Below are 12209 nucleotides of genomic sequence, written 5' to 3' on the forward strand. Positions count from 1 at the left end.
TACAGTCTATTCCAGCTCTAAATTCTAAGGTCCAATAATAAGCATGGCGTGGGAGAATGCACAGTGAACCAAAAGTCACAAGACCTTGGTTTAAATCCCAGCTTTGCCTTTTACAACCTGTATGCCCTTGGACAAATCACTTGTCCTTTCCAGGCTTCTGAAAAACCAGGGGGATTGGACTAGAAGCCTAAAGTCCAATGCTACTAAGATTTCCAGCATAGACTACTTCCAACTACATTCTGTCCTGATTAACCCACATTTTATCGCTCCAATCGAAGGTTCTTTCCCTTACAGCTGGGAAAACCCAAGGACTACTACCTCTAGAGACTGGGGAGGGGGATCCCAGCTCTGGAGAAGGACCATGCTCAGTGGGGATCCGAGGTGAGCAGAGAATGAATGAACCATAGAGGAAGGGAGGGCTGCAGGGGGGCGGTGGGGGACGGTGAAGCAGTAGCTCACTGGGAACTGTGGGAAGGCACCTAACCAGACGGACCCGCTGTGAGCATTGGGTCCAGGGACTGGGCTGGGGAGAGGGGGATAAGGAAAAGAAGAGGGGGAGGATTTGAGGGGGGGGGGAGAGGTAAGGTGAAGGAAAGAAGGGGATGGGAGTGGGAGAGGAAGAGAGTAATGAGGGTTAAGGAGAAAGATACCCCGGGAAGGATGGAACCCTCAGAGAGTGGTCTGACCTGGACCAGAGGGAAAGGGGGAGGGAGAAGGGTGGGTTGAGGTTAAAGGTATTGTGGTATAGTGGAAAGAAGCCAGGATTTGGAATTAGGACACTTGGGCTCGATTATAGGCTCAGTCACTTACCAGCTGTGTGACCTTGGGCAAGTCCCTTTCCCTCTCGGGATCTCAGTTTCCCCGGGTGTGAAATAAGGAGATTGAATTAACGGATGTCTGAGGCCTCTTCCAGTTCTGATCTGTAAATTCTGCGCCTGGCACCCGAGGGGGCGGCGGGGGGCGGGGTGGGGGGGGGGCGCAGGCAGCTGCTGGCAGCACGGCGGCGGTAGCTGTAGCGGCAGCATCGGCTGCAGTCGCTCGGGCTCCGCTCTGGGGGGTGGGGGGGCGGTTGACACAGCTTGCCTTGGGCCCTGGCAGCCCCTGGGGGAGAGGAGGCTGTAGGGGGCGGACCCGCCGACAGCCGGTAGGTGCTCTGTCCCCGTGGGGCCGGGGCCCGGGCTGGACCTGGGACTGGACTCGGGCTGGGGTGGCTCCTGAGCGCGGGAGGGGGTGGGGGGACACGTGGGCGTCGAGGGGGAGGACACATCCTTTCCCCTCTCTGTTCTGGGCCGGGGCTGGGAATTGGGGGCGGTGGCCAGTGCGGGAACTGCTGCAGTGGCAGGGCGCAGGGGTGAAGGGGAACTGGGAGGTGGAGGACACAGAACTCACTGCCGGGAGAGAAGTCGGTGTGTGTGTGTGTGTGTGTGTGTGTGTGTGTGTGTGTGTGTGTGTGTGTGTGTGTGTGTGTGTGTGTGTGTGTGTTTTGGGAGGTCGATCTCCCTCTGAATTAGGTAATGGCTAAGCTCGGACCTCAGTTTCCCCACCTATCAAAGAAGTCCTTGGATGGTTGAGGTGGATTGGGTAGATAAGGAAGGTCCTTCTATATCTTACATGTTGTATGGTCCAAGATCTCTTCAGACTCTGATATTTTGTGTTCTGGGGTCCCTCCAGCTCTAAAATTGTGTTCTAAAGTCCGTTCTAGCTCTGTCTGATATTCTGGGTTCTTTGTATGTGGAGTGGAGGATTGAGGTGGGGGGGGGGGGGTTGGGAGGGAGGCTTGGGATCATTTCCTTCTTAGCCAGGTAATGTATTTGGTGTAGGGTGGAGCGGGGAAGGGGCAGAAACATGCCGGAATAGAGTTTGGGGAGACTGTCCCTCTGGTGTCGAGCAAGCATAGCCCTGAAAGAGACTTGAGGGATCTCCTAGCCCAATATCTCATTGGACATGTCGAGAAAATGAGGCATGGAGAAGCCAGTAGAAAGATGCAAGTGTTGGATGAGATCTGAGCCCAAGTCCAAAGCTCTTTTCACTTCACAATTATACTACATTCCTCTGCTACCTGCTTCGAGTTGTATATTTGTGCTAGGGGTTGGGAGTGGGATGGAGTTAGTCCCAATAGTACTGAAAATTGGTTGTGTGTGGTTATTTTTTGGGGGGGAGGGAGGAGTGCTTAGTTTTCTCTCCCTACATTCTCATTCTACTCCAGGGTAACAGGTTACACGTATTAGAGCCTCAGTCCCCTTGTTATTTAAATGGACTAAATAATCTCTAAAGTCCTTTCTTCCTCTAACAAACTATATATCTATGTGAATGGTGTGGGGGCTGGAGTTAGAGGGTGCATGATAGTAGACCGATAACAAACAGTCTGTATGGTGAGAACAGGGGCACATTCGTCATTGCAGAGCCTCTTCCCAGATCTCTGCACCCCGCTGCTAATGGAGTTTCCCTTAGCTTGATATACTGTGTGGGATACTGTGTTGTCATCTCCTGAGGTAGTCAGTCTCTTGTTCCATGCAGGATTAACAGCCAGGGACCTGCTAAGGGTAAGGAGAAGAGGCCATGCACAAGACTTGTCTTCCTGGATAACATGAAATGGCAGGAAAATCTGAACAATTTCTAATTCTTTGCCCCTTAAAATAAGATAGAAAGCCAGAGAATGAGCTTCAGGTGGCATGACTCCTTTGCATTCATAATGAACTTTAGCGGCTTTGGCTATTGGAATCTCCTAATATCAGGGATGGAAGAGACCATAGGGATCCTCTAATGCACTCCTTTTATTTCACTGATGGAGAAACTGGGGACCAAAGAGGGGAAATGACTTTCAGGAGATCAAATAGCACCAAAGTGGTGGAGCCCAGACTAGCCCCTCTGTCCCTAACTCCCAGCTCTTTGCCGTTTTGATATAATGGCAATTGTTTTTAAAGTTTCTCTTCACAGAATCAGTATTCCTACAGCGCCAGCACATCATACTGGAAAGCTGGCCTATCTGTGCTCCAGCTTCTCTCCTCGGTGTCCACAGTAGGAAGCCGGGCAGCCTCTGAAAGCTTTTCACTCATACAGTAGGGAATCAAGCAGAGGAAACTCCTGCCTATGGGAAAGCCCCAGGCAGAGCTAGGAAGGAGAAAACACCTGGCAAAGCAGGATCTATGAGCAGCCTTAGAAAGCAGCCTGAGAAGAGAGGAAATGAAGGAAAGCCAGTTTTGCCATAGAGCAGTGCTGTGAATAGGGAACTGAGAAGACTAGTGGAAGAAAAGCAATGGGGGCTTTTAGGAGATTCCCCCCCAAACCCCAAAGCTAATTTGTATGGTTTCAGTTCTTCTCATGAAGACTACTTGAATGTCTGGTTTAAGTCTCTCAGTATCCATATTGGTTTGTATTTCTGCTCTAATAAAGCACCTTTATTTATTCTTCATTGTCTTTTCTTTTGAGTCCTGGTTCTACCACTTAAGTGTAACCATGGGCACATCATTTCCCCTTCCTAAGTCTCAGTTTCTTCCTCTGAAAAATGGGGAGAATAATACTTGCACTGTCTGCACAGTGTTGTTTGAGGAAAGGGCTTTCAAATGAAGTAATATGACATTATTTTTATTATTTACCTGCTCAGCTCATGGTGAGAAAATTACTTATCCATTCCCCTGACATTATTGGGCCTTCTTTGCTTAATTCTTTAAAGTATAATGTTTTGCTTGTTGTTGTTGTTGTTGTTTTTCTTTCTTACCCTTACTGGCTATCCTAGTAACAATTCTAAGACAGAAGAACAGGGGCTAGACAAATGAGATTAAATGACTTGTCCAGGGTCACATAGCTAGGAAGTATCTGAAGCTAGATTTTAAGCCAAAAGTATAATGTAAGAAGGTAATTAAGATAATAGCTTATATTGGTATAATATTTCATAAGGAATTTTTTGTTGCACTAGTGACTGCATCCTTTGTGGAAATCTCCCTCCACAATTCACACTTGCATTTCATAGATGATTCTAGGACTGGTACTTTATGCATCATGCCTATTGCTTCAGAGGTTTCCAGGCTGACTATATATGGCTTAGTTAGTATATATGTACTATTGAACTGGAAAAGGGGGTCAGTCCCTTCTTGTGCCTGCTGGGCCTGTGAGGAGAGAACCAAGTATCCTTCCCCCTCCCTAGTAACTGGGCTCCCTTGCTTTTATTTTTTTCCTCCTTTAAATGCTCATTTCTGTCCTAGAATAGATACTAAATATTAGTTCCAAGGCAGAAGAGTAGTAAGGACGAGGTAAATGGGGTTAAGTGACTTGCCCAGGGTCACATATGGAGGAAGTATCTAAGGGCAGATTTGAACCTAGGACTTCTTATCTCTAGGCCTGGATATTTTATCTACTGAGCCACCTAGGTGCTCTGCCCTTGCTTAAAAGAGAGAGAGAGAGACAGACAGACAGACAGACAGGCAGACAGACAGACAGACAGACAGACAGACTTGGACTCTTTCAAAGGTTCTTTCCACCTTTAGCAAAGTAGGAATCTATCTAAATAGTATAAAGCCTGGGGGGGTGGGGTGGTCTGTGGTGATTCCTTCAAATCCTATCTCCCCAGTTGAAAATGAAAGGGAAAAAAAAGAGACCTTGAAATAAATATTTATAGCATAGCCAAAGAAAATAAATTCTCCATTGACTATATCCAAGAAATGTACTCCCTTTGTCACACTGACAATGACATTTGATACTTCAGTATTTTTATGGATCCATAGTGTTATGAATATCAGCAAGCATTTATTGAGTGCTTACTTTCTCTCCTTGTATGCTTAGCATTTCTTGGCACCATGCCTGACATATTGTAAATGCTTGCTGACCCATCTATATGGGTACTCCCTCTACCATACCTATCCATGCTTTCTCTTCTCTTGTTCATGCCCATAAGTTCTCCTTCAAAGGTCCATCCAGTCTGTAGGAGGATTTCTACTGCTCTCATCCTTTATGCTATTTTGTGTAGACTTGAATAGTGCTTGGGATTTTTGTGTTTGCTAGTCCTTACTCTCACTATGTATTGATTTTTCAGTCTTACGTATCTTTGATGTCCTCTAGGTCGCTTCTTATGATAAAGCCATTCTTGGTACAGCCTTTTTCCATCCTCCATCCTCTGTTCCTCTGCTTTTTTAGGGTTACATGCAGCTGTGATTCTTAAGGAGCTCATTGTGGTGAATGATTCACTCAGCTTTATAGCATCACTCTGAGAATACTGACATTAAAAAGATGGGCTTTTGTGTCCAGAACCATTTTGGAATCACCTTCAGTGCTGCCCCACTTCCCCAAAATGTGGTAGAGCCTCCCCTCTTTCTACTTTTCAAATCTAAATTCAACTCCCTACACACCTGCAATATCTAACAAGATGTATGTCCCATTAGTCCAATATATTTGGAAAGGAGTCTAATAAAAAGACAAAGTTACCTCTAATATTTCTTACTATTTTTAGAACTTCACATAGAGAGCAGCATGGGGTAATGGACAGAGTTTTGGATTTGGATAGAGTTAGAAGGCTTGGGTTCAAATGCTGACTCTGCCACATAATAGTATGTGGTGCCAACATAGCACTTGGATGTATTCTGACTCAATTTCCTCATCTGTAAAATTGAGGGAGCTGGATTAAATGACTACTCAGGTCCCAAATCTGCATTGTGAATTTTCTAAGTCTAAGAGAAATGAAAGAGATTTCCAAAATGAAGCCTGAATAGGAATGAATAATTTTCATGAAAGCCTTCCTTTGTGGTTGTTTTATGTGACATGACAGTAATCCTGGGTTTTTGAAGGTTATGCCAGTGAAGCCCAAGTGCCTACCAAACCAAAAAGATTTTGAATACAGAAGCAGAGATCTAGAGGCAGAAGGAAAAGACAGATGCCATCTAGTCCAAAGCCTGTATTTTACCAATGAGGAAATCAAGCTGTGAGAAGTAACCTGGCCAAGGTCATATAAGTGTTGTTCTGTCAATAACCATTTATTAGATACCATTTAGATGCCAGGCACTATGCTAGGCTCTGGGGCTACAAAGACAAAAATTGTTTCAATTCTTGTCCACGAGTCTGCTGTCCAGCTAGGGGAGACAACATGTGTCTGTTTCCTTTCATAATTTCTCCTTGTATATACCCAAATGAAAAATATATAAAGGATTTGAATCCAAGTTTTCTGAATTCAGAGTCAATGTTTTTTGTTTTTTTCCATTAAAGACCAGATGGACTAAATGGAAAGAGGTTTATCACCAGAGTACTGGACAATAGCAGTTGAAGGTTTTGGCCACAGAACTCATGAAAATATTTAATGAGGTGTGGAGGGGCTGAAATGGTGTCACTCCAAAGAGCAGTAAAACACAATATTTTTTGCAGTACTGAAACTTTGAAGTAGGAAATAGCTCAAGTGGTTCTGAAAAACCCAGAGATGCTGGGAAAAATACTTGTATAAGTTAAAAAGAGATGAAAATATAACAAGCCAGATTGCATGTGGATTTCTGAGCGAAACAGGCAGTGGCTCTCGTGTAGTAACTTGGCACTCAGGAAATTTGTAAGTTTCAACTCATGTTTTCTTCCACTAACTATCTAACTTCTGGTAAGTCCAAGCTGCAGCGTGGTCTAGTGGACAGACAGGTCACTGGACTTGGAGTCAGGAATGCCTGGGTTTAATTAAGATGCACCTCAAACCATCATTAGCTTTGTATCTGGGGGATTAACTAAACCTCTCTGGGCGATGCAGTTTTCTTTTCTGTAAAATAGGGGCAAGGTTATTGGATTTAATGTTTTCTTTTTTCCTTTATTTTCTTCTTTATTTTTTTAAATTTAGTCAATTTAGAACTTTATTCCTTGGTTACAAGAATCATATTCTTTCCCTCCCTCCCCTACATCACACTTCCCGTAGTCAACCTGCAATTTCACTGGGTATTACATGTGTCCTTGATCAGAATCTATTTCCATGTTGATGATATATGTACTAGGATGATCATCTAGGGTCTATATCCCCAATCATATCCCCCTCAACCCATGTAATCAAGCAGTTGTTTTTCTTCTGTGTTTCTACTCCCACAGTTCTTCCTCTGAATGTGGATAGTGTTCTTTCTTACCACAGATCCTTCTAAGTTCTTCAGGATGACTGCATTGCCACTAATGGAGAAGTCCATTACATTCGATTGTACCACAGTGTATCAGTCTCTGTGTACAATGTTCTCTTGCTTTTGCTCCTTTAACTCTGCATCAATTCCTGGAGGTCATTCCAGTTCCCATGGAATTCCTCCACTTTATTATTCCTTTAAGCACAATAGTATTCCATCACCACATATACCACAATTTGTTCAGCCATTCCCTAATTGAAGGGCATCTCCTCATTTTCCAATTTTTTGCCACCACAAAGAACACAGCTATGAATATTCTTGTACAAGTCTTTCCCCTTATTATCTCTTTGGGGTACAAACCCAGCAGTGCTATAGCTGGATCAAAGGGCAGACAGTCTTTTATCACCTTTTGGGCATAGTTCCAAATTGCCTTTCAGAATGGTTGGATCCATTCACAACTCCACCAGCAATGCATTAATGTCCTGACTTTGCCACATCCCCTCCAGCATTCATTACTTCCTTTTGCTGTCATGTTAGCCAATCTGGTAGGTGTGAGGTGATACCTCAGAGTTGTTTTGATTTGCATCTCTCTGATTATAAGAGATTTAGACCATTTTTTCATGTGCTTATTAATAGTTTTGATTTCTTTGATTGAAAATTGCCTATTTATGTCTCTTGCCCGTTTATCAATTGGAGAATGGCTTGATTTTTTTGTATAATTGTGAACTTTAAAAGTTACTCCACCCTACTTAAGATAAAGTTGTAATCTCCTGATTGAACAATGAAGGTACTTAGTTCACACCTTAGAGTGAAGCTAGAACTTTAAGCTAAGTCTATTTTTAGTATCTTAATACAAAAAGCTGTTAAGTACCTAAATTAATCACAAAAAGGTCAAGTAACTAACAAAAGATGAACTTAACAAAGAAGCGTGAAGTAACTCCAAAGATATAATCTAATCAAAGAAGGTGAGAACTAAAAGTATGGGCATACTAAAAGTATGTGATTGGTAGATGTGAAAATTTAGAGGAGGAGACAAAAGGGTGAAAAGATCTATGTAAGCAGCCTGGGCAACAGTTCAATCCTGGAACTTAGCCTGGAGGAACTCCCTCAGACAGCTTCCTTGAAACAGTCTCATGGTGACTTGGGTAAGACTGACTTCCTTTCCCTTGGGCTCAGGGAGGCCAATTTGGCCAAGGCCTTTAACTCCTGCCTGGCTGAGCTGGAGCAGTTTAAATTAACTCTTTCCTCTCTCTCTCTCTCTCTCTCTCTCTCTCTCTCTCTCTCTCTCTCTCTCTCTCTCTCTCTCTCTCTCTCTCTCTCTCTCTCTCTCTCTCTCTCTCTCTCTCTCTCTCTCTCTCTCTCTCTCTCTCCTCCTTAATTCCTTCTCTCTATATTAATTAAAATCACCATAGTTTCCAGCTGACTTGGGTATTTTATTATTTGGGATTTTCCCTGGCGATCAATTAATTTAGATTTTAAGTCAAAACGCTAAAATTATCCTTTATAGTTGTGGCTAACCACATTGGTTGTGATGAAATATCCTCAATCTTCTTAAACTTTCCTAAACTTTTTCCTTTACTGTGACTATCCCTAAGTTCAACTTTTAATAACTTATTTTGATCAGCTGTAAAGGCAAGTAAATTTGGATTTTTCCTCCTCTCTCCTTAAATTAGATAGAATACAGCTGTTTTTCTTTTTTTTTTTAAACCAAAAGCAGTAGGACTGGGGAAGCTGTTTAGCTACGAAACCTGGAGAAAGTTTTGGCCTTGTCCTTCTCCCCAGGTGTTTACTTTAGAAATATGTGGTTATAGCCAGTTCACAACTTACTTAACAACTGGCTTATCAGCTCCATGACCAAACTTGTAAATATATTATTCTTTGTCTCTCTGAAATGGCTCATCCCATGGAACTTATGGCAAAGTCTAATCGACACACTACTCCCCTTTGGGATTTTAATTGTTGTAGTTGTAATATTGTATATCCTTGAAAAACCCATTTTCCAGTCAAACCAACAGATTGCTCCTTCTAATATTCCACAAAATGCAGAACTAAATACTTGGCTTGAGTTTATAGAGGAAAGTTTGGGGGAGTTCATATCTTTTATGAAAATCATTAAAAGGGACTCAATAACATCCCAGAATAGGAGTGATTTATCTCTCCATACTTCCTCATTATCAGACTCTCTGTCCCACCCTGCTCTGAACAATATGGCTCCTAGTTCACAAATGTGCTCCTCCCACTTACTACTTACTTACTCCCAACTTACTATTACCCAATCCATTCCTCCCCCCACCCATACTGACCACCCTAACCCCTCCACCCTAAGTTCACACTTAAGTTCACACCCTACTCATACCTCCAACCCTAACCCCTCTGCATCCTTTCCCCCAGCCACTGACCCTTCTTCCCTTGTCCCTCCTTCCCACCCTGCCCAATTCAATTCCCATATCCTTCCTACCTCTGATCTTTCTGGCACTATGGTACAACAACAAACCCTCCCCCTCATTGTGCCCAACCCTTACCTTCCTCACACCTACCCCATTGAGAATGGAGCAAGAAGTCTAGAGACAGGAGTAACAAATAATTCAGATAGTTTATTTACTTTAAGGGAAGTACCCACTTTTAATAAAGATGGGAACTTGATATCTATAAGACACCATACACCTTTTAACCCTGAAGATTTAAATAAATTCAAGGAAGATCTTCAATCATTTGAGGAAGAATCAATGTTAATTATAAAAAGATTGGAGAACATATTCAGAACTTTTGACCCCACTTGGATGGATGTTCAAAATTTATTAGAAAAATTTCTAACAAAGAGAGAGAAAAATAATGTCATCTCTCTGGCTAATCTGAAGTGAGGTAGAGGAGCAAATTATTGGCCAAATGAAGATCCACATTGGAGCCCCAATGCTGAACTAGATCACACAAACTAAACCAGGCCAGAGAAGCATTATTGACAGCCTTCCTGGGAAGGGCCATTTCAAATGTGGTTAACTACTCCAATATCTATAAAGATTAGTGAAAAGAACTCTTGGATTCATTGCTCACATGTGAAGAGAGCATCTTCTTTTGAGACTGATTGACTGTACCCTATCACATGCATTGGAGATAATAATACATTGACAAATAAAATGGATGCTGTTTTTCGAGAAAACATTGAATTCATGATTTCCCCCCTTGTTTTTATTATTGCTTTTCTTTTATTTTGATTAAAATATTTGATTTTTCCCCTTTATTTTTCTCATTTCTTATACTAAAGGTACATACAATCAATATTTTTTCTCCAGTAATATAAGTTTAATATATATATGTATACATATTGTGACATGGAAATCACTTGGAAAAATCACATGGAAATCCAACATTCATAAGTCTAAGAAATTTTAAGGTTTACAATATATATTATACTTGCTATAATATCTATGCATACCCAAAAGCTTTAAACTATGGGAATCTGCCATTTATTGATAAAATGTTATGAGACTGTGATTAATGTTTGTGTCTGATTCCAGGAAATGGGATAAAAAACCTGAATATTGCATAAAAGAGCACACAGAAAAAACTAGTGTGTAAGGTTGTAAAGCTTGACAAATGTTAAGCTGTAGGACTTCCTTGTATCTACACTGTTTGTGAAATACTCATACAAGTACCAAAATTTGACTATCATCCTGGCTTCCCACATCCCTGAGAATGACAAAAATCAGACCAGGTAATGACACTTCCTTATCAAAATGAAATTCTAGTTCCTTTCCTTCTTATAGTATGCCAACTTCCTGTAGTCTTGGCTGCAAATGGGTAATTGAAATATTACTGCATTCTGTCCTACAGACTTGTGGGATAGAAATTACTTTAAATTAGACCTATACAAGGGCCTGTTAGAAATTTGTTAAACCCAAATAAGGGCCTATTTTGGATTTTTTTCTTTTTCCTTTCCATTTTTTCTTTTCCTTATGTTTTTGGTTGTTTTTCTCTTCTTTTGATAATTGACTCATACACCCCCATAACTCAACATTGCATCCTGAGCTGAACTGGATGTTTTTAACACCCAGTTGAGGAGGGGATTGCATTTTAATAAAAATCCAAGATTTTGAAATTTTTTGTTTGAGAAAATATCTTCAAGGAAGAAGCTTGCTAATTCCTAAATCCAGAGAATTAACTGTTGCAGAAAGATACCAGAAAACCTACACTACATCAAGAAGATCCAGAATGAACTTTGGGTGTGGTTGATTGAACTGAAGTTTGACTGAACATTTATTGTAAATGTAAACTTTTGTGTCAAAGGGGACTGCCCCTAATTTGGCTTTTTGTCAATGTGCCTAGCAAAACATTGGTTTTGCTTTCTCTCTTTTCTATTTCTCCCCAACTATTGTAATTTCCTCTTAGAAACTGAATATTGTATACATCTGTAGTTAGAAGTGTTTAGGACTACAAGATGATTATGTTAAAAGATCAATGGGGAGACTAGTCTCCAAATGATCATCAGGGGGGATTGTGAACTTAAAAAATTACTCCACCCTACTTAGATGTACTTTAGGGGAAGATAAAGTTGTAATCTCTTGATTGAACAATGAAGGTACCTAGTTTACACCTTATAGTGAAGCTGTAACTTTAAGCTAAGTCTATTTTTAGTATCAATACAAAAAACTGTTAAGTACCTATAAAGGTTAAATTAATCACGAAAAGGTCAAGTAACTAACAAAAGGGATTTTCCCTGGTGACCAATTAATTTAGATTTTAAGTCAAAACCCTAAAATTATCCTTTACATAACTGATTTAGCTCTTTAAAAATTTGAGTAATTAGACCTTTGTTAGACATTTTTGTTATGAAGATTGTTTCCCAATTTGTTACTTCCCTTCTAATTTTGGTTACATTGATTTTGTTTGTACAAAATCTTTTTAATTTGATGTAATCAAAATTACTTATTTTATATTTTGTGACTTTTTCTAACTCTTGCTTGGTCGTAAAATCTTTCCTTTCCCAAAGGTCTGACATGTATACTATTCTGTGTTCACATAATTTACTTAAAGTTTCCTTCTTTATGTTCAAGTCATTCACACATTCTGAGTTTATCTTGGTGTAGGGTGTGAGATGTTGATTCAAACATAATCTCTCCCACACTGTCTTCCAATTTTCCCAGCAGT

The 12209-nt window shown here is 41.1% G+C and overlaps 1 protein-coding gene across 3 annotated transcripts in view; it reads left to right on the top strand.

The window, feature by feature from the left end:
* The first annotated feature begins 265 nt into the window (after positions 1–265).
* The window catches only part of HTR4 (5-hydroxytryptamine receptor 4), a 95176-nt gene continuing 83232 nt past the window's right edge, over positions 266–12209 (top strand). Inside the window, exon 1 of one of the 3 annotated variants that reach the window (XM_056811611.1) lies at positions 266–381. The gene's annotated coding sequence lies outside the window, so the exon portion shown is untranslated. Of the gene's footprint in view, positions 382–460; positions 499–990; positions 1145–12209 lie in introns of those variants that run through there. The other 2 variants (XM_056811610.1, XM_056811609.1) reach the window with 2 other exon arrangements.

The sequence above is a fragment of the Monodelphis domestica genome, chromosome 1 (assembly GCF_027887165.1).
Source record: "Monodelphis domestica isolate mMonDom1 chromosome 1, mMonDom1.pri, whole genome shotgun sequence".
NCBI lineage: Eukaryota > Metazoa > Chordata > Mammalia > Didelphimorphia > Didelphidae > Monodelphis > Monodelphis domestica.